We start from the raw sequence: 21,072 nt of genomic DNA, 5'->3' as shown, positions 1-21,072 counted from the left end.
AGTCCACAGGCTATTTGACATTTTGAAAATTAATAAAGAGAAACTTCACTAAATGAGAGGTCCCCCAGAAAGGGGACCTCTCATGCCTAGCATTTCTTGGAACCCATTGCACAGGAATGGAAGAGACCTACCTTCTAGTCCCAACAGGAAGAAGAGGATGCTTTACTACCAGCAGCAGGAGGAAGGAAGATGTTCTCCTCCCCGCCCTTCCCCATCCCCTCCCTCCCCTGCAACAGCCCAGCCAATGGGAGACAGTCCCAACTCAGCCAATGAAAAGTCACTATACTTTTAACTCCTAGTTTACTCCAATGGACTTTTTGTTTATAAAAACCCTTCCCAGCATCCACCCCACCTTTCCTCTATATAAGAATATTCCTCTGCTTTGTTCTCCAGACTTGCCTATGATTTCGCCACAGCGTCCTTGTCCTGGATTGCAATTCTCTGCTATTCCCAAATAAACCCATTTCACTGATAAAAATAACTGTTTCTCTCCTTCCTTCCTCCCTTCCTTTCTTTTCTTTCTTAGTTTATGTATTTATTTTGAGACACAGAGAGAGAGTACAAGCGAGGAGAGGGGCAGAGAGAGAGAGGAGAGATTCCCTAGCAGAGCCTGACGTGGGGCTCAAACCTACGAACCATGAGATCATGACCTGAGCTGCAAGTAAGAGTCAGACTCTCAACAGACTGGACCACCCAGGCACCCTGCACTTCAGGCTGCTTGAGAAAACTTGGTTAATCATGATAAATGGTTAGTCACTTAAGTGAAAAAATTAGGCCAGTCTATAATATAAATTACATTGCTGAGTTTTGCAAGTTGAATATTCTATATGAAATATGCAATGGCCTCAATTGTGTTCCCTCAAAATTTGTATGTTGAAGTCCTAACCCCTAGTACTTCTGAGTGTAACTACATTTGGACATAAAATGATGTCATATGGGTGGGCCCTAATCCAATATGACTGACGTCTTTATAAGAAGAAAAGATTAGGGCACAGACACCCTCAGAGGAAAGACCGCATGTGGACATAGTAAGAAGGCAGTCATCTGCAAGCCAACGAGAGGGGTCTCAGGACAAACCAACCCTGCTGGTCCACCTTGACCATGGACTTCTAAATCCAGAACTGTGCAAAAATAATTTTCTGTTATATAATTGATCCATTCTGTGATATTTTGTTATAGCAGCCCTGGCAAACTAATACATGATGTTTGCTGAAATGATTCAAGTCATTTCAAAAATACTAATGGGCACTTTCGTCCTTGACATCAAGCCAGCTTAATTCACCATGGGGAAAAACAGTTCAATAGACAGAATTTTGTTTCTATCACAAGGCACTGATGTGGTGGTAATGGTAATGGTAATGGTAATGATGCGGTAGTGAAAACAATAATTGCATACCAAACATAACAAGTGCAGCTCTTTAGTTATCTATTGCTACAAAACACAGTAGCCCAGAACTTAGTAGCTTAAAACAACTATAAATATTTCTTACTTCACACTTGCTGTGGCTTAGATAGGTGTTTCTGTCTCAGTATCTCTCATGAGGGTACACTATGAGGCCAGCATTACTTTGATTCCAAAACCAGACAAAAACCCACTAAAAAGGAGAAGTACAGACCAATTTTCCTGATGAACATGAATGCAAAAATTCTTAACAAGGTACTAACCAACTGGATCCAACAATACATTAAAAGAATTATTCACCACAATCAAGTGGGATTTATACCTGGGATGAAGGGCTGGTTCAATATCCACAAATCAATCAATCAATGTGATACATCACATTGATAAAAGAAAGGACAAGAACTACATGTTCCTCTCAATAGATGCCAAAAAAGCATTTGACAAATTACAGCATCCTTTCTGGATAAAAACCCTCAAGAAAGTAGGGATAGAAGGGTCATACCTCAAGATCATAAAAGCCATATACAAAAGACCCACTGCTAATATCATCCTGCATGGGGAAAAACTGAGAGCTTTCCCCATAATGTCAGGAGCACTACAGGGATGTCCACTCTCACCACTGTTATTCAACATAGTATTGGAAGTCCTAGCCTCAGCAACCAGACAACACGAAGAAAGAAAAGGCATCCAAATCAGCAAGGAGGAAGTTAAACTTTCACTTTTCACAGATGACATGATACTCTATATGGAAAATCCAAAAGATTACACCAAAAAAACCCTGCTAGAACTGACCCATAAATTCAGCAAATTTGCAGAATACAAAATCAATGCACAGAAATCGGTTGCATTTCTATATAATGAAGCAGCAGAAAGAGAAATCAATGAATCAATCCGTTTTACAATTGCACCAAAAACCATAAAATACCTAGGAATAAATCTAACTAAAGAGGTGAAAAATCTATATGCTGAAAACTATAGAAAGTTTATGAAAAAAAATGAACAAGACACCAAAAACTGGAAAAAGATTCCATGCTCCTGGATAGGAAGAACAAATATTGTTAACATGTCAATACTACCCAAGGGCATCTTCATATTCAATGCAATCCCTATCAAAATAACACCAGAATTCTTCACAGAGCTAGAACAAATAATCCTAAAATTTGTATGGAACCAGAAAAGACCCCGAATAGCCAAAGCAATCTGGGAAAAGAAAACCAAAGCAGGAGGCATCACAATCCTGGACTTCAAGCTGTATTACAAAGCTGTAATCATCAAGACAGTATGGTACTGGCACAAAAACAGACACTCAGATCAGTGGAACAGAATAGAAAACCCAGAAATAGACCCACAAATGTATGGCCAACTAATCTTTGACAAAGCAGGAAAGAATATCTGATGGAGTAAAGACAGTCTCTTCAGCAAATATTGTTGGGAAAATTGGAAAGCAACATGAAGAAGAATGAACCTGGACCACTTTCTTACAGCATACACAAAAATAAACTCAAAATGGATGAAAGACCTAAATGTAAGACAGGAAGCCATCAAAGTCCTAGAAGAGAAAGCAGGCAAAAACCTCTTTGACTTTGGCCACAGCAACTCATTACTCAACATGTCTCTGGAAGCAAGGGAAGCAAAAGCAAAAATGAACTATTGGGACCTCAACAAGATAAAAAGCTTCTGCATAGCAAAGGAAGAAATCAGCAAAATTAAAAGGCAACCAACAGAATGGGAGAAGATATCTGCAAATGACATATCAGATAAAGGGTTAGTATCCAAAATCTATAAAGAACTTACCAAATTTAACACCCAAAAAACAATCCAGTGAAGAAATGGGCAAAAGACAAGAGTAGACATTTCCAAAGAAGACATCCAGATGGATAACGGACACATGAAAAAAATGCTCAACATCACTCATCATCAGGGAAATACAAATCAAAACCACAATGAGATACCACCTCACACCAGTCAGAATGGCTAACATTAATAACTTAGGCAACAACAGATGTTGGTGAGGATGTGGAGAAAGAGGAACACTTTTGCATTGCTGGTGGGAATGCGAATTGGTGCAGCCACTCTGGAAAACAGTATGGAGGTTCCTCAAAGAAGTAAAAATAGAACTACGCTACAACCCAGCAACTGCACTACTAGGTATTTATCCAAAGGATACAGGTGTGCTGTTTTGAAGGGGCACATGCACCCTAATGTTTATAGCAGCACTCTCAACAATAGCCAAATTATGGAAAGAGCTCAAATGTCCATTGATGGATGAATGGATAAAGAAGATGTGGTATGTATGTACAATGGAGTATTACTCGGCAATCAAAAAGAATGAAGTCTTGCCATTGGCAGCAATGTGGATGGAACTAGAGGGTATTATGCTAAGCTAAATTAATCAGTCAGAGAAAGACAAATATCATATGACTGAAGTCATATGAGGGTTTTAAGATACAAAACAGATGAACATAAGGGAAGGGAAGCAAAAATAATATAAAAACAGGGAGGGGGACAAAACAGAAGAGACTCTTAAATATGGAGAACAAACTGAGGGTTGCTGGAGGGGTTGTGATTGGGGGGATGGGCTAAATGGGCAAGGGGCATTAAGGAGGACACTTGTTGGGATGAGCACTGGGTGTTCTATGTAGGGAATGAATCACTGGATTCTATTCCTGAAATCATTATTGCACTATATGCTAACTAACTTGGAGATAAACTAAAAAGAAAAAAGATAAAAGAAAAGAAAAGGAAAGGAAAGTGGTTCTTAAGGCACATTCATTACCCCTGAATATATTGTTATAAACATGCTTTTATACCACTAATATCCCCCCACGTGTTTTATTTTTAAATTAACAAAAATGTGTACAAGATAAAATATTTATTCAAATGCTGACTGAAGTGCATTCTCAATCACCAAAGAAAGAGTCACATCTGATTTCAGGATTTTGATGGTTCTTTTAACTTGGAGATTTCCTCCTTGGCATGATTCATCTGTTAGAGTTTTTGCCTTAATCCACCTGGTAAAGGTAGCATTTCCCTAAAGCCTGCTTCTCTGCCAATCTTGCAGTGCTAAGCTAATTCAACTTGCCCATTAGAGCACTTTGCTATGACAGGTTCTTGGGTTTTCTTCCTTGGGGGTGTCCATTAGAATTGGAGGCTCCATCTCCCCCTTTCTTGTGACTAAAGGAGCTGGATCTAACACATAATTTATCATCTATGAATGCCCTAGAAATTAACATCTCCCTGCTTTTTGGTAAGCAGGTGATACAAATCATCATTTATTAAATTTTTTAGTGTGTCTTGTTGGTGTGCATATTGATCCCTCTGTGCTCTACCCTTTCATTTAAGCTGGGAAAAACCATCCTTCTGTGATTTCTTCCTCCAGGGAAAAGGCATAATAAATGTGAGAGCAAAGGCAGCAGGAAGCCAAAGGCACTGCCACCGATTACAAAAGCCAAGTCTCTTGGGATAAAGCTCTTCCAGGGAGAGGGGAAGAGGAAAAAGCTTGTAAGAACAACGGGAGATCCATGACCCAGGCTTTCCAGGGAGATGGAGAAAGACAACAGAGACAGACTACCCTGATTAGTGCCCTTTTGAACAGGCGTGTCTCCCTGGGCCATGCCACAGAGACCACTTTCTACATAGCTTTGGTTCACATGTAAGGAAGCCCCTCAGTCCTATGGACCTCATCTCCTGGGTACAAAGTTCATAGCTTGTCTGAGACACCCAGCCCTGGTGGTGGATAATCAAACTGACCATATATCTCCTTCACTATCACGATCTTGGGTCCCAGAGACAAGGTTGTGGTCAAAAAGCTGCCTCCTTGGATCATGAGCTGGGCTTCTTTGGCCATGAGGCTAGTTATGGAAGGAAAGGTGGGATCAGGCAGTTTCCTGAGCCCAGCATGCTGCCCAGAAGTATCCTCATGTTAGCTGGTGACATGCAGTCCCTGTGGGGACAGGCTTTGATGAAATCAAAACCAGACATTCCTTTCCCCGAATCCAGGGAATCCCTGTGCCCAGGGCTCATTTTGTGGAGGCTCCTGGAGGTGTAGAGAACTGAAGAAATAACATATTCCCTCTTTCTGGCCCTCTCTCTACTCACGTTCCTTTATTGGCTACAGGCCTAAATTCCCTCTGATAAGTTGGTCTTCTGTCAAGCCAGTCTGCAGGAGGCATCTTGTTTTTCTTTATGGAAACCACATTGGATAAGTAATCACTTCGCTCAGCAGACCCTCCTAGTGTGCGCAGAGCAGGTTAAACTTAAGGTCTCTGCTTATTCATAGCTTAACATTTTAAGGTCTTTCTGTATGTCAGGTGATTAGATTTCAGCCAATTCTGCTAAATGGCTACAGTTTGTTTTTCTTTCTCTTCTTAGCTACAGTAGGTGGCCTAGAACACAGATATTTCCCCTCACATCCGGGATGGTATAAAAATGGAACTCTCTGTGTCCTCAAGGTTCTGTCCTTCCCTATCTAGGAGACAAAGAAAAGGATGTGGGACCAGAAAGAGTTGAGTGGGAGTCCCTACCAGCAGTGGCATCCATGAAATAGTCCAAAGGAGGAGCAGGTTGCTTCCTGGAAAATCAGGGAAGACAAGCATTTGTTTATGAGCAGGAGTCTTTTGGTTGCTGCACTCTCACCTGTATACCCCCTACCTGTCCCTGAAGTGAGCCCTCTCCATTGGCTCCTGTTCTAGAGAGCGTGTTAGTTTGCTAGGGCTGCCATTACAAAATACTGCAGGCTGGGTGGCTTCAACAACAGAAAATTATTTTCTCATAGTTCTGGAGGCTAAAGTCCAAGATGAAGGTGTTAGCAGGTTCTGCTGCTCTTGAGGCTTCTTCCCTTGGTTTCCAGATGGCCACATTCTTTTCTTTAATTTTTTTTAACTTTTTTTTTTTTTTTTTTTTTTTTTTTTTTTTTGACAGAGAGAAAGAGAGCATGCATGAGCGGGGGAGGGCAGAGAGAGAGGGAGACACAGAATCCGAAGCAGCTCCAGGTTCTGAGCTGGCAGCACAGAGAGGGACATGAGGCTCAAACTCACAAGCCTTGAGATCATGACCTGAGCTGAAGTCGGATGCTTAACTGACTGAACCACACAGGTGCCCCCTACTGAAATTTACAAAATAATTTCCTAGAAGCATGAGGCTCAAGTGTTATTTTTTTCTAGAGTGAATTATCATTTTAGCGATTAATAATATAGAATTGATGAAACAATGTAAGTATATTACACATTTTTACAAGTAATTTAAAAATTTTATTTAGAGAAAGACAGAGACAGCATGAGTAGGGGAGGGGGAGAGAGAGAGGGAGAAGAGAGAGAATCCCACACAAGCTCTGCACTGTCAGCAGAGAGCCTGACACAGGGCTCGACGAATTCACAAAACTGTGAGATCATGACCTAAGAGTCAGATGCTTAACTGACTGAGCCATCCAGGTGCCTCTATAGGTAATTTTTAGATGTAATAAAATCATATTGGAAAAATAGTTCTTATTTCTACTGTAAAAAGAGAGAGAGAGAGAGAGAAATCTCAATATGATTTAGTTACAAGCACTTAAATTTTATTACAGTCTGTCTGCAAAAGGAAAAGTTTCAAGCAAGCCAAATCAAAGATTCTCTCTTGTTAGGAACATTCTGAAGGAAAATAGAATAGTTAGTCATCACCATCGTTAACACCAAACCTAAAAGGATAAGATTAAATGTCAGTTATTTCACTGGCAGTCATCTCAGGGGAAGGATGACTAATTTTCAAAAATAAATTTTGGCCCTATTAAGTTTATCAGGTAACTATCTAAGCACTTTGTCAGGAATGCTAACTCTTTCTTACAAGGAGGTTGCCAAGGACATCATGCAGGGGAGTGGGACAGTTTCTTTTACCCTGGACCAGGGTTTCTCAACCCAGGCACTATCACCATTTTAGGATGGATAATTCTTTGTCGAGGGGAGGTGGGGGGGGTGGCATTCTGTGTATTGTAGGATGTTTGACAATATCCTTGATCTCTACCCATTAGATGCTAATAGTGAGAAATAAAATATATTGGCAATCAAAAAACATCTCCAGACATTGTCAAATGTCTGTTAGGGGTAAAATTGCCCCTTGCTGAGAATCACCACTTTAGAATGAGACAGGCTTTGGCATGGATTCTATTTTGAGTTTTTCTGGAGGGAAATGCTGAAAAATATATAATAAATAAGTCCATGAGAACAGAAATGGTTTTCTTATAGCAGCTTCACTTACTCCTTTGAATGTCTTCTGGGTTATTCGCCCCAAATCAAAAGGATTGTTATGTAGTCATTAGAGGTGGCATTCCTGTTCTTACCTCTATTTCAAATTGCCCCGTTGTTTGGTGACTGTGGAGGATTTTATGCCCTGGGTCATACATGCTAAAATGAATCTGAAAAAGTGAAGGGAAATCCTTTCTCCTGTCAGGTGGGAGAGGGAAGAGGAACTCCCCAAACCACTGGCATTTTCTCAGGTGGAGGGCACACGGCTGGTGAAGATTTATAAAGGAACTCCCTTAAATTTTAATCTAATTGTCCAGCAGTGAGATTGGGCAGGTGAGTTCCTAAAGGTTCCCTGGGCAATTCTAATGTGTAACAGGATGGAAACAATTGGCTTAGACCTCATAGATTAAATGGCTTACAAAAGTGATAACCTAAATTACCACTTTTAAAAGTGGGGGATGGGAGGTGGGATTTGGGCTGATTCTGAGACTGAGCTATTCCTAAAATCACTAGAGAGATCTCTGTGGAGAGTCTGGGACCCTGTTATTCCACATCATCCCACCTTACATTGTACCACTGACCACGTTAGGAACTAGTGAATTATAAAATTAATATGTCTTGGGGCACCTGGCTCGTTCAGTTGGTGGAGGATGTGACTCTTGATCTTAGGGTTATGTTCAAGCCCCACGTTGGGTGTAAAGATTACTTAAAAAGAAAATCTTTTTAAAAATCAAAATTAAATTAAATTAACATGTCTCCAAACTTAAAGTGCCTGACAATTCGCAGGCCAAATAACCACACAGATGTACTTTATTTGGCTTCATCACACTTTACAACTTTAAAAATGACTTTCCAACACTTTAAAAATAAGGAAACAACAGGGGCGCCTGGGTGGCGCAGTCGGTTAAGCGTCCGACTTCAGCCAGGTCACGATCTCGCGGTCCGTGAGTTCGAGCCCCGCGTCAGGCTCTGGGCTGATGGCTCGGAGCCTGGAGCCTGTTTCCGATTCTGTGTCTCCCTCTCTCTCTGCCCCTCCCCCGTTCATGCTCTGTCTCTCTCTGTCCCAAAAATAAAATAAACGTTGAAAAAAAAATTAAAAATAAGGAAACAATATAAAAACTTTACATTTCAATGCTGTGCTTAGCAAACAATTTGGCAACTACCAGCATTGCCACCAGGCAGAAATCATATGAAACTGAGTGCCATCTAATCCTTTTGAATGGCTGAATCTATTTCTAAATCCATCCTTGTACATTTATTAAACAGATATTCTTTTTTTTAATTTTTTTAACGTTTATTTATTTTTGAGACAGAGAGAGACAGAGCATGAGCGGGGGAGGGTCAGAGAGAGGGAGACACAGAATCCGAAACAGGCTCCAGGCTCTGAGCTGTCAGCACAGAGCCAGATGTGAGACTCGAACTCATCAGCTGTAAGATCATGACCAGAGCCGAAGTCGGGTGCTTAACCAACTGAGCCATCCAGGCACCCCAAGAAAGATATTTTTAAAGTCATGTCAGGTTATGGCACTTTAGAACATTTTAATTAGCAAACTGGATTTCTGTTCTAATTCTGTGACTTGGATACACTGGAGGGAGTGGGAATACAAATGTTTTTTGCCTGTCAGGGGGGCTTGAAGCCCTCGCTTTCCCCAAGAATCCATATGCAAAGAGGGCTGTGGGAAAGCCTGAGACTATTTAGAAGGTGCTGAGGAAAAGGCATGTGAAGGGGGGAGGGGAGAATGTGAGAGGTAGCCAGAGCAAACTGGCTTATGACCTTTGACCCTTGGAAACATTCAGAAAAGAGTTGGCTGATATGTAGCAAAAGCTCTTGGGATTAAAATGTGGCCCCCTGGGAATCCCCCTGGGAGCTGAGTCTTCCAGTTCAGACTACCCTGCCGATTGGGGAGTGAAACCAGCCCACTTTGCTACCTGGGGACACAGGAAGAGAAGGTTTTTGTTCTCTTTGGCTGGAAAACTGTGACCTGTGAGGACGTCCCAACACTTGGAAGAATACGTGTGCCCTTTTAGTTGCCTTAACCTCAGCTTGAGCTTTGTTGGAATAGCTCAGTGGGCCCCCTCCCCTTGGCCCTGCTGATCCCCAATAGCTCAAGACCCAGCTAAACTGGAGATAAGGTGGTGGGGTTCTGGACAGCAGAGAGAGGAGGGGCATTTCTACCACAGGCCCCCAACCAGGCCTGCAGCCCCTGGGCCTGGCCCTGAAGCCCCACCCACATTCTTTCCTTGGCGGGGGAGATTTGAAAGGAAAGTTTTGGCAATCACTCGGGACAACAGCTGAAAATCCAACCAGGGTAAACTTGTTGGGAAAACTGATAGAAGCCCCATCTGGATATTATAAATAGGATTATAATGGTCTTATAAAGGGGGTGGGATCTTCTGGTCAGACCTCACTTCAAAAGCCATTTAGACAGCAAGGTAAGCACTTGACTGACACAGGACATGGTGCAGCTGAACTGGAGAGAAATTTCTCTGGACTCAGAAACAAGGACGCTGCAGCTTCTCCCTCCCTTGCTGCCCAGGGTGGGAAATATTGAGGCCCACTGAATCATCTGAAACACTCCAGGGATTGGTGGGCTGATAAGTTTGGTATCTTCCATTTTGCTTCTCTTAAACCATGGGTGGACAAAATTTTCTGAAAAAAAAAAGTAAATATTTTAGGTATTAGGCAACTCGCATTTTCTTTTGCAGGGCTGACTCTGCCATAGTATCGTCAAAGCAGCCACCAACAATAACCTTAAACAAGTGATCACTGATGTGTCCCAATAAAACTTTATTTGTAAAGAAACTCATCGATAGTAATACCATAATAGTAGGAGACTTCAACACCCCACTCACAGCAATGGACAGATCATCTAATCAAAAAATCAACAAGGAAATAATGACTTTGAATGACACACTGGACCAGATGGACTTAACAGATATATTCAGAACATTTCATTCTAAAGCAGAAGAATATACATTCTTCTCCAGTGCACATGGAACGTTCTCCAGAATAGACCATATACTGGGACACAAATCAGCCCTAAGTAAGTACAAAAAGATCAAGATCATACCGTGCATATTTTCAGACCACAACGCTATGAAACTCGAAAATAACCACAAGAAAAAATTTGGGAAGGTAACAAATACTTGGAGACTGAAGAACATCCTACTAAAGAATGAATGGGCTAACCAAGAAGTTAAAGAGGAAATTAAAAAGCATATGGAAGTCAATGAAAATGATAACACCACAGCCCAAAACCTCTGGGATGCAGCAAAGGTGGTTATAAGAGGAAAGTATATAGCAATCCAGGCCTTCCTAAAGAAGGAAGATCTCAGATACACAACCTAACCTTATGCCTTAAGGAACTGGAAAAAGAATAGCAAATAAAACCCCAAACCAGCAGAAGACAGGAAATAACAAAGATTAGAGCAGGAATTAATGCTATCGAACCAACCCCCCCCCCCCAAAAAAACAGTAGAACACATCAATGAAACCAGAAGCTGGTTCTTTGAAAGAATTCACAAAATTGATAAACCATTAGCCAGTTTGATCAAAAAGAAAAAGGAAAGGACCCAAACAAAAAAAAATCAAGAATGAAAAAGGAGAGATCACAACCAACACAACAGAAATAAAAACAATAATAAGAGAATATTATGAGCAATTATATGCCAATAAAATGGGTAATCTAGAAGAAATGGACAACTTCCTAGAAACATATACACTACCAAAACTGAAACAGGAAGAAATAGAAAATTTGAACAGACCCATAACCAGTAAGGAAATCAAATTAGTAATCAAAAATCTGCCAAAAAATAAGAGTCCAGGGTCAGATGGCTTTCCAGGGGAATTCTACCAAACATTTAAGGAAGAGTTAACACCTATTCTCTTGAAACTGTTCCAAAACATAGAAATGGAAGGAAAACTTGCAAACTCTATGAAGCCAGCATTACCTGGATTCCAAAACCAGACAGAGACCCCACTAAAAAGGAGAACTATAGACCAATTTCCCTGATGAACATGGATGCAAAAATCCTCAACAAGATATTAGCCAACTGGATCCAACAATACATTAAAAAAATTATTCGCCAGGACCAAGCGGGATTTATACCTGGGATGCAGGGCTGGTTCAATATCCGCAAAAAAATTAACTCATCACATCAATAAAAGGAAGGACAAGAACCATATGATCCTCTCAATAGATGCAGAGAAAGCATTTGACAAATTACAGCATCCTTTCTGGATAAAAACCCTCAAGAAAGTAGGGATAGAAGGATCATACCTCAAGATCATAAAAGCCATATAAGAACAACCCAATGTTGAGGCATCCAGTGGCTCAGTCGGTTGAGCATCTGACTTTGGCTCAGGTCATGACCTCACAGTTTGTGGGTTCGAGCCCCGCATCGGGCTCTGTGCTGACCGCTTGCTCAGAGCCTGGAGCCTGCTTCAGATTCTGTCTCCTGTCTCCTTCTCTCTCTGTCCCTCCCCCACTCACACTTTGTCTCACTCTGTTCCTCAAAAATAAATAAACTTAAAAAAAAAATTTTTTTTTAATCAAAACAAAAAAAGAACGACCCAATGCTAATATCATCCTCAGTGGGGAAAAACTGAGAGCTTTCCCCCTGAGGTCAGGAACAAGACAGGGATGTCCACTCTCGCCACTGTTATTCGACATAGTATTGGAAGTCTTAGCCTCAGCTATCAGACAACACAAAGAAACAAAAGGCATCCAAATTGCCCAGGAAGAGGTCAAATTTCACTCTTCGCAGAGGACATGATACTCTATATGGAAAACCCAAAAGATTCCACCAAAAAACTGCTAGAACTGATTCATGAATTCAGCAAAGTTGCAGGATATAAAATCAATGCATAGAAATCGGTTGCATTCCTATACACCAACAATGAAGCGACAAAAAGAGAAATCAAGGAATCGATCCCATTTACAGTTGCACCAAAAACCATAAAATACGTACAGATAAATCTAACCAAAGAGGTGAAAAATCTATACACTGAAAACTATAGAAAGCTTATGAAAGAAATTGAAGAAGACACAAAAAAATGGAAAAAGATTCCACGCTCCTGGATAGGAAGAACAAATATTGTTAAAATGTTAATACTACCCAAAGCAATCTACATATTCAATGCAATCCCTATCAAAGTAACACCAGAATTCTTCACAGAGCTAGAACAAACAAATCCTAAAATTTGTATGGAAGTAGAAAAGACCCCGAATAGCCAAAGCAATCTGGAAAAAGAAAACCAAAGCAGGAGGCATCACAATCCTGGACTTCAAGCTGTATTACAAAGCTGTAATCATCAAGGCAGTATGGTACTGGCACAAGAACAGACACTCAGATCAATGGAACAGAAGAGAGAACCCAGAAATGGACCCACAAATGTATGGCCAACTAATCTTTGACAAAGCAGGAAAGAATATGCAGTGGAATAAAGACAGTCTCTTCAGCAATTGGTGCTGGGAAAACTGGACAGCGATATGCAGAATGAACCTGGACCACTTTCTTACAGCATACACAAAAATAAACTCAAAATGGATGAAAGACTTCAATGTAAGACAGGAAGCCATCAAAGTCCTAGAAGAGAAAGCAGGCAAAAACCTCTTTGATCTTGGCCGCAGCAACTTCTTACTCAACACGTCTCCAGAGGCAAGGGAAACAAAGCAAAACTGAACTATTGGGACCTCATCAAAATAAAAAGCTTCTGCACAGCGAAGGAAACAATCAGCAAAACTAAAAGGCAACAGACAGAATGGGAGAAGATATTTGCAAATGACATATCAGATAAAGGGTTAATATCCAAAGTCTATAAAGAACTTACCAAACTCAACACCCAAAAAACAAATAATCTAGTGAAGAAATGGGCAAAAGACATGAATAGACACTTCTCCAAAAAAACATCCAGATGGCCAACCGACACATGAAAAAATGCTCACCGTCACTCATCATCAGGGAAAAACAAATCAAAACCACAATGAGATACCACCTTACACTTGTCAGGATGGCTAACATTAACAACTCAGGCAACAATAGATGTTGGCGAGGATGCGGAGAAAGAGGATCTCTTTTGCATTGTTGGTGGGAATGCAAGCTGGTGCAGCCACTCTGGAAAACAGTATGGAGGTTCCTCAAAAAAGTAAAAATAGAACTACGCTATGACCCAGCAATTGCACTACTAGGCATTGATCCAAGGGATATAGGTGTGCTGTCTCGAAGGGACACATGCACCCTAATGTTTATAGTAGCACTATCAACAATAGCCAAAGTATGGAAAGAGCCCAAATGTCCATCAATGGATGAATGGATAAAGAAGATGTGGTATACATATACAATGGAGTATTACTTGGCAATCAAAAAGAATGAAATCTTGCCATTTTCAACTACATGGATGGAACTGGAGGGTATTATGCTAAGTGAAATTAGTCAGTCAGAGAAAGACAAAAATCATATGACTTCACTCATAGGAGGACTTTAAGAGACAAAACAGATGAACATAAGGGAAGGGAAACAAAAATAATATAAAAACAGGGAGGGGGACAAAACAGAAGAGACTCTTAAATTTGGAGAACAATCAGAAGGTTACTGGAGGGGTTGTGAGAGGGGGGATGAGCTAAATGGGTAAGGGGCACTAAGGAATCTACTCCTGAAATCATTGTTGCACTGTATGCTAATTTGTATGTAAATTTTAAAAAATAAAAAAAATAAATAAACTATTTGTGGATACTGAAATTTAAATGTCAGAATTTTCACATGTCACAAAATATTCTTTTGGGTTTTTCCAACCCGAATTAAAAAAAATGTAATATATACATAATAACCATTATTAGTTATTAATAGTATTAGTAGTATTAGTATAAATACTAAGAACATGCGGTTGTACTTAGCTGGTAATTTACAAAAAGAATGCACTAGAAGTTGAAGGGGCCTCTTCAAGCAAAAAACAGTGATGAAATGGCAAATCTTTTCTTGTTGTGTGAGGAAAACCAAGTGCCAGAACCAGCAGAGCAGAACAGGAGAATCCAAACACAGGAATCGGGAAAATGAACATGCTGAGCTGATGATCTTAGTAGGAGTGGAACATGGAAATGAAGATGCAGAAATTCTCTTCATCAGAGTGGTTTCAAATTCAAAACCAGTCATTCCAAACATTTTGAAGAGAGTGACTCCGGAATGATACTCAGAACAAAGGAAGGCCACTTGAGTCAAGATCCTGCTCATGCATTGCAGCCTGCAAACCACGTGACCCATGCAACACTCAAGTGGCCACCTCGATCTGAACGGAGGGCAACAGATAGTTCTATTATTTAAAAGAAATGTTTTCAATGTTTATTTTTGAGAGAGAGAGCAGGGGAGGGACAGAGAGGGGGGCACAGAGGATCAAAAGTGGGCTCTTTGTTGACAGCAGAGTGCAGAGTGCCCTAAGCAGGGCTCAAACTCAGGAACCCTGAGATCATGACCTGAACCAAAATCAAGAGTCAGATGCTTAACCAAGTGAGCCACTCAGGTGCCCCAGATAGTCTTATTATTTGGAGACTTCATCTAAACCAAATTGTAAAAGGAACTCATCACAAGTCATGTCTTACAGTCCCTCAGATTTTCTGTCTTCATATCTCAGTGTCTACTTGGAGCTATACTTTCTGTAGGAGGCAAGGTGAAAGTCCTTGTAGTTCAAAGCAACTTCCTGCTTCCAATGTAAACAGTGGAAATTCCAAAAGACCTAAATTCAGTGATGGAATCCCAGGAGGACATTCCTCAGCTGTGGCCCCTTTAGATTTCTCTCCTACAGTGAACACAACCTCAAAATCTGTCCCATTCTCATCAAGCCATGTTTAGAATGGAACATTATTTTCTTGGGCTTATGCAAATGACAGGGCTCATTTCAATCTATGGATCTAGACACAAAAAATAGCTTGGAAAGGCTGGAAAAAAACAGACTTTTCAAGTCCAACAAGTCAAAACCAGACTATTGATCCCAAGAAGGAAAATCTGATTATGTTATTTTGTGACTTTAACTATGGGCACCATAAAGGAGACGGGCAGTCAGAACAGAAGACTCACAGAACCTTTAAATGCCTCAGCTGCTTGAAAGTTCTAAAGAATGTCAAGTTTATGAGCTATTTGAGGAACAATTTGGAACTTGAGAAGCAGAGGGGTGACAGCTGGGAAATCCACACCACCTGCTAGCACTGTCACCCGCAATTTCTCACTCCTTCCAGCTGCAATGTCACATTGAAAGTATACACACAATCCAGGAGCCCTCCACTTTCTGTAAAATTTGTGAATTGTCATTCAAAACAGATCAGATTCTCTTACAGCACAAGGAGGACAATCATAAGCCTGGCGAAATGCCCTGTGTGTGCCAGGTTTGCAATTACAGATCATCAGCCTTTGCCGATGTGGGAACATTTCAGAAAGTGCCATGAAAACACTAAGAATTTGCTTTGTCCACTCTGTCCCAACATTTTCAGAGCTGTCATACTTCATGTGAATCATTGTTGAAGGCATTGGAACAAGAGTCTTTTCAGTGTTCCAAACGCTGGCTTCGGTTTTTGACTTCAAAGGAGAAAACAGCATCAATTCAAGAATCATCAGAAGCTTTTCTCTTCATCAGAAGAGAAGGTTTGCCTCCTGAAACAGAGGTTATGATTCAAACTCAAGTTCAAACAGGATCAAGAAGTGCAGCGTCCATTATTGTGAGCAACACTAACCCCTGGCTGTCATCCATAAAATCTAAAAAGAGGATTGACACGAACTCTAGGTATTCCAGACGTTACCACAGATAGCGTTATAGCTAAAATTATGTTCTACCCACCTCCAAGAATTCTGAAAGGCAGAATTGAGGCGAGGCCATCTGCATATCATGGCTGTGGATGATGGTGATCAGCAATAGTCAGGTTTTACAGTGACAATTCTTTAGCTCTGTACTGTCAAGAAGCTCAGAAGGCTTCTTTATGCTCCTTCCCAGTCAACCTTTCCCTGCAAAGTAAACATTATTCTGATCTCTAACACCATAGAGTCTTTTTTTAAGCTTTGAGTAAATGGGATCACAATATTTTTGTCTTTGTCTTCAAGTAAGTGGGACGCATTCTTGCTGTATGCAGCCATAGCACATTCTTTTTCATTGCTGGGTAGAATCCCATTGAATGAATATGGTAGAGTTTTATGCATCCATTTTATTCCCGATGAACTTTGAGGCTGATTGTTTTGCTATTTGGAATAAAACTGCTATGAGCTTGTTCATGTTTCTTGGTAGGCTTATGTAGTCATTTGTCTGGAATGTACGTATACTTATGAGAAGTGCTGGAACTACTTTGATTTAGCTTTTAAGTGCAGATTCTGCCAAATACTGTTTCAAGAGTGATTGAAATAATTTATATTTCCACCAACAATATTGAGAATTCTACAGATACAGTACTTAGTACTGTCAATCCTTTCCATTAGTGCCATTCTCTTGGAGTTGTAATAGTACCACATTATTGTTTTTATCTACATCTCCCTAATGAGTAATGACCTGGAGAATATTTTTTTTCATATGATTATTGGCCACTTGAATACCATCCTCTTCTATTAAGTGTCTATTCAAGTCTTGCCCCCTCTTTTTTCTTTCTCTCTCTCTTTCTTTCTTTCTTTCTTTCTTTCTTTCTTTCTTTCTTTCTTTCTTTCTTTTTAAACTAGACTGTCAATTGGGAAGGGCATGATGGAACTCCAGGGGTGCTGGAAATGTCCCATATTTTGACCTGGATGATGACTTCATGGGTGTATGTATGTACATTTGGGTTGGTGCTTCATGTTGCATCATACTTAAGAAATTATTGCCCACCTAGGACATAAATATATTCTTCCTATTTTCTTTTTGGAGCTTTACTGTCTAGCCTTTAGGTCTATGATTCATCTGAAATTTATTTATTTTTGTTTATGGTGTGATAAGTCAGGGTATCCAGGTTTATTTTTTCATATGCTTATTCAATTCAGCACTAAGAAGACCACTCTCTTCTCACTGTATTGCAGAGGAACATTTGTGTAAATCTGGCAGGTGACTGTATATATATTTCTGGACTCCATTCTATCCCATTTCTTTGCTTCTCTAATCTTGTGGTAATGCCATACTGTTTCAAATACTGTAATTCTGCTTAAGTTTATGTGATAGTTAATTTTATGTGTCAACTTGACTGGGCTAAGGGATGCTTAGATAGCTAGTAAGACATTATTTCTGGGTGTGTCTGTGAGGGTTTTTGGAAGAGATTAGCATTTGAATCAGCAGACTGAGACCAATCCATTGAGACCCCTAAGAGAACACAAATAAAGGAAGAGAAATATCCCCCTCTCTTTTCTTGAGATGGGACATCCATATCTCCTGCCTTTGGACAACAGAGCTTCTAGTTCTTGGGCCTTCAGACTGACTGATTTATGCCAGTAGCTTTCCTGGGTCTGTGGCTTGCCGATAGCATATGATGGGTCTTTGTCTCCATAATTGCAGAAAACCCATCTCTCTCTCTCTCTTTTTTTTATCCTATTGGTTCTATCTTTCTGGAGAACCCTGACTAAGACAGATATCTGGGAGTTTAAGTTCTCCAGTGTTGGTGTTCAAAGTTGTCTTGGCTATTCAGGTGCTTTGTTGAACTGAAGTGATTATAGTGGAAATCCTTGTCTTGTTCTCAGACTCATATACAATAGTTCATCATTAGTCATGGTGTTAGCTGTAGGGCTTTTTGTAGCTACCCACTGACTTTGGGGGAATTGAGCTAGAAAGCTATAACAGAAAAATAACTGAGGAAAAAAACCAAAATTCAGAAATTAAGCAATATAATTGAAAATAAGACTGGGACTAGGGTGTAGGAAGGCAGGAGACAAAAGTGCAAAATACCATTCCTATACTTTCACAAATCTCTTGAATGCTGTACTCTATGCTCATTCTAGTCTTGGTTCTGCTTCTAAATAACTCAGAGCTCCTATGAGAAAATGATGTGGGAAAGGAAAATATTTGCAAGTGAATTGTATTGAAGCAGCAAAATTTGTAAGATAAAGCTAAAGTGGTTGTTAGAAGAGATTCATATTTAAGCTGCATATATTTGAAAAGAAGAAGGGTTGGGGTGGGCAAAATGGGTGAAGTGGACCCAAAGGTTCAAACTTCCAATTATAAAATAAGTCACGGGGAGGTAATAATACACAGCATGGTGACTATAGTTAAATACTGTATTGCACATTTAAAAGTTCCTAAGAGAGTAAATCTTAAAAATTCTCATCACAAGAAAAAAATTTGTAGCTTTGTTTGGTAATGGATAGATGTTCATTGGACTTATTGTGGTTATCATTTCACAATATATACAAATATTGAATCAAGACATTGACGCATGAAAGTAATGAAATGTTATATATCATTGCACTTCAAATGGAGGAGAGGAAGGAGAAGAAGGAGGAGCAGAAGAATTGGAAAACTAATGATCTAAGTCAGTGCTGTTGACAGAAGTTTCTGCAGTGATAGAAATGTTCTGTATCTGCTCTAATATGCCACATGTGTCTACTGAGCCATTGAAATGTAGCTAGTATGACTGAGGTACTAAAGTTTTTATTTTATTTAATTTTGATTAATTTAAAATTAAATTTAAATGTAGGAAAAACAAACATTCCTTACAAATGAATTCCATATTATTTCTGTACTCTCAATAATTTGTGTATCTCATAGATTCTCTCCTTTCAATGAGACTACATGTCCTTTCCTGAGGGTAGGCTGGATTTAGTGGCTTGCTTCCAAAGAGTAGGATATGGAAAGGAGAAAAAAGTAACTTTGCAGTGGAGAAATCAGTGGTAAGTCATAGGGATAGGATGTATCCCTAATGGAAGTGGTAAGGACACATCACCTCTGTGGTATAATTCTAAAAACCTATATCCCCAGCGCAACCAGGAGGAAAATACCAGACCCAAATTGAGAGACATTCTGCAAAATCTCTGACCCTTTAAGGACTCCTTAAAATTGTCAGGATCATGAAAAACAAGGAAAGTTTAAGAAACTGTCAGAGACCTGAGTAGGCTAAGGAGAAACTATGACAACGTAGTGCAGTATCCTGTACGGGAATCCGGCACAGAAAAAGGACATTGGAAAAACCAGTGAAATGTGAATAAAGCCTGGACCATAGTTAATAGTAACTTACTGAAAGATATTGAAGTAATTTTGAGGCCTAAAGGAAGTCATTTCCCAAATACACATTTTAGACATCAAAATATTTTCTCTTTATCTACATCCTTTTCATTTTGACTATGGTATACTTCACTGAATAGAAATCCTCAAATGCAAAGATCAATGATATTTAGACTGTGTTATCTGACCATAATACAACAAGGTGAGAAATTCATAAAAGAACAGCTTTTTAAAATCCCACAGATTTGGAAAACAAATACCATATTACTATATAACTCTTGCGTTAAAAAGAGAATCACTAGGGAAATTAAGACATATGTGGAATTGAATGATAATGGACATATTATGAAGCAAAAATTGTAGGACACAGTTAAATTGGTACTTAAGTAAAATAAAGTAAATTTATAGCATTATATACAAGAGAAACAAATGAGAATTTACAAATAAACATCCCAGACATTTATCTCAAAAGATTGTAGAGAGTATAACATTGTATGGTGACAGATGCTAACTACACTTAGCATGGTGAACACTGCATTATGTATAGAATTGGAAAATCATTACACTGTACACCTGAAACTAATATAATATTGTATGTCAACTACAATACAATTTAAAAATTTTTTTTAAATATCGTAAGGAACAACAGAACCTATAGAGATACTAAGAAAGAAAACAATGAGTGGGTAATATAAATGAGCTAGAGATGAATATAACATTGTTGATTAGCAAAACCAAAAGCTGTCTTTCTTTTTCCTTTCAAAAGATTACTAAACTAGACAGGCTTTCTGGCAGAAATGGGCAATTAAAAAATTCTATAAAGGGCTAGATAGCAAATATTTTAGGCTTTTGAATATGATTTCTGGAAACGAATCAACTTTGCTGTTTTAACAGGAAAGCAGCCATAGACAATACCTAAAGGAATGGGTATGTCTGTGTTCCAATAAAACTTTATTTATGGACACTGAAATTTGAATTTTATATAATTTTCAGATGTCACAAAATAATATTTTGTTCTTTTTTTCAAGCCATTAATAAATGTGAAGTTCATTTTTCGGTCGCTGCAAACTATACAAAAATAGGTGCCAGGCTGGACTGGATTGGCCCCAGATGCAACCTCAGGAGTGTGGGCGCCAAGCCCAGTTGTGTGATCAAGGTCCCTTAAACGTGGGGCTAGCAGCTGGTGCTTTTATGAAAAAGGTAGCACACCTGAGAGGATTATGAGAGCTAAACTCCAAGCTGACAAAAGCATCCCCTGATGGATTGGGAGCCCGCCCTTGACCTTGAACCCCGGCCCGCTCTGC

The 21,072-nt window shown here is 39.7% G+C and overlaps 2 gene segments (V, D, J or C); both read right to left on the bottom strand.

Annotated features, from left to right (window-relative positions):
- LOC115528231 overlaps positions 1 to 21,072 on the bottom strand; it is a 917,695-nt gene that overhangs the window by 342,701 nt on the left and 553,922 nt on the right.
- Positions 1 to 21,072, bottom strand: part of LOC116738411 — a 688,014-nt gene that overhangs the window by 309,767 nt on the left and 357,175 nt on the right.

Source organism: Lynx canadensis, chromosome D3 (genome assembly GCF_007474595.2).
Source record: "Lynx canadensis isolate LIC74 chromosome D3, mLynCan4.pri.v2, whole genome shotgun sequence".
NCBI lineage: Eukaryota > Metazoa > Chordata > Mammalia > Carnivora > Felidae > Lynx > Lynx canadensis.
This window is presented reverse-complemented; position numbering and strand designations above follow the sequence as displayed.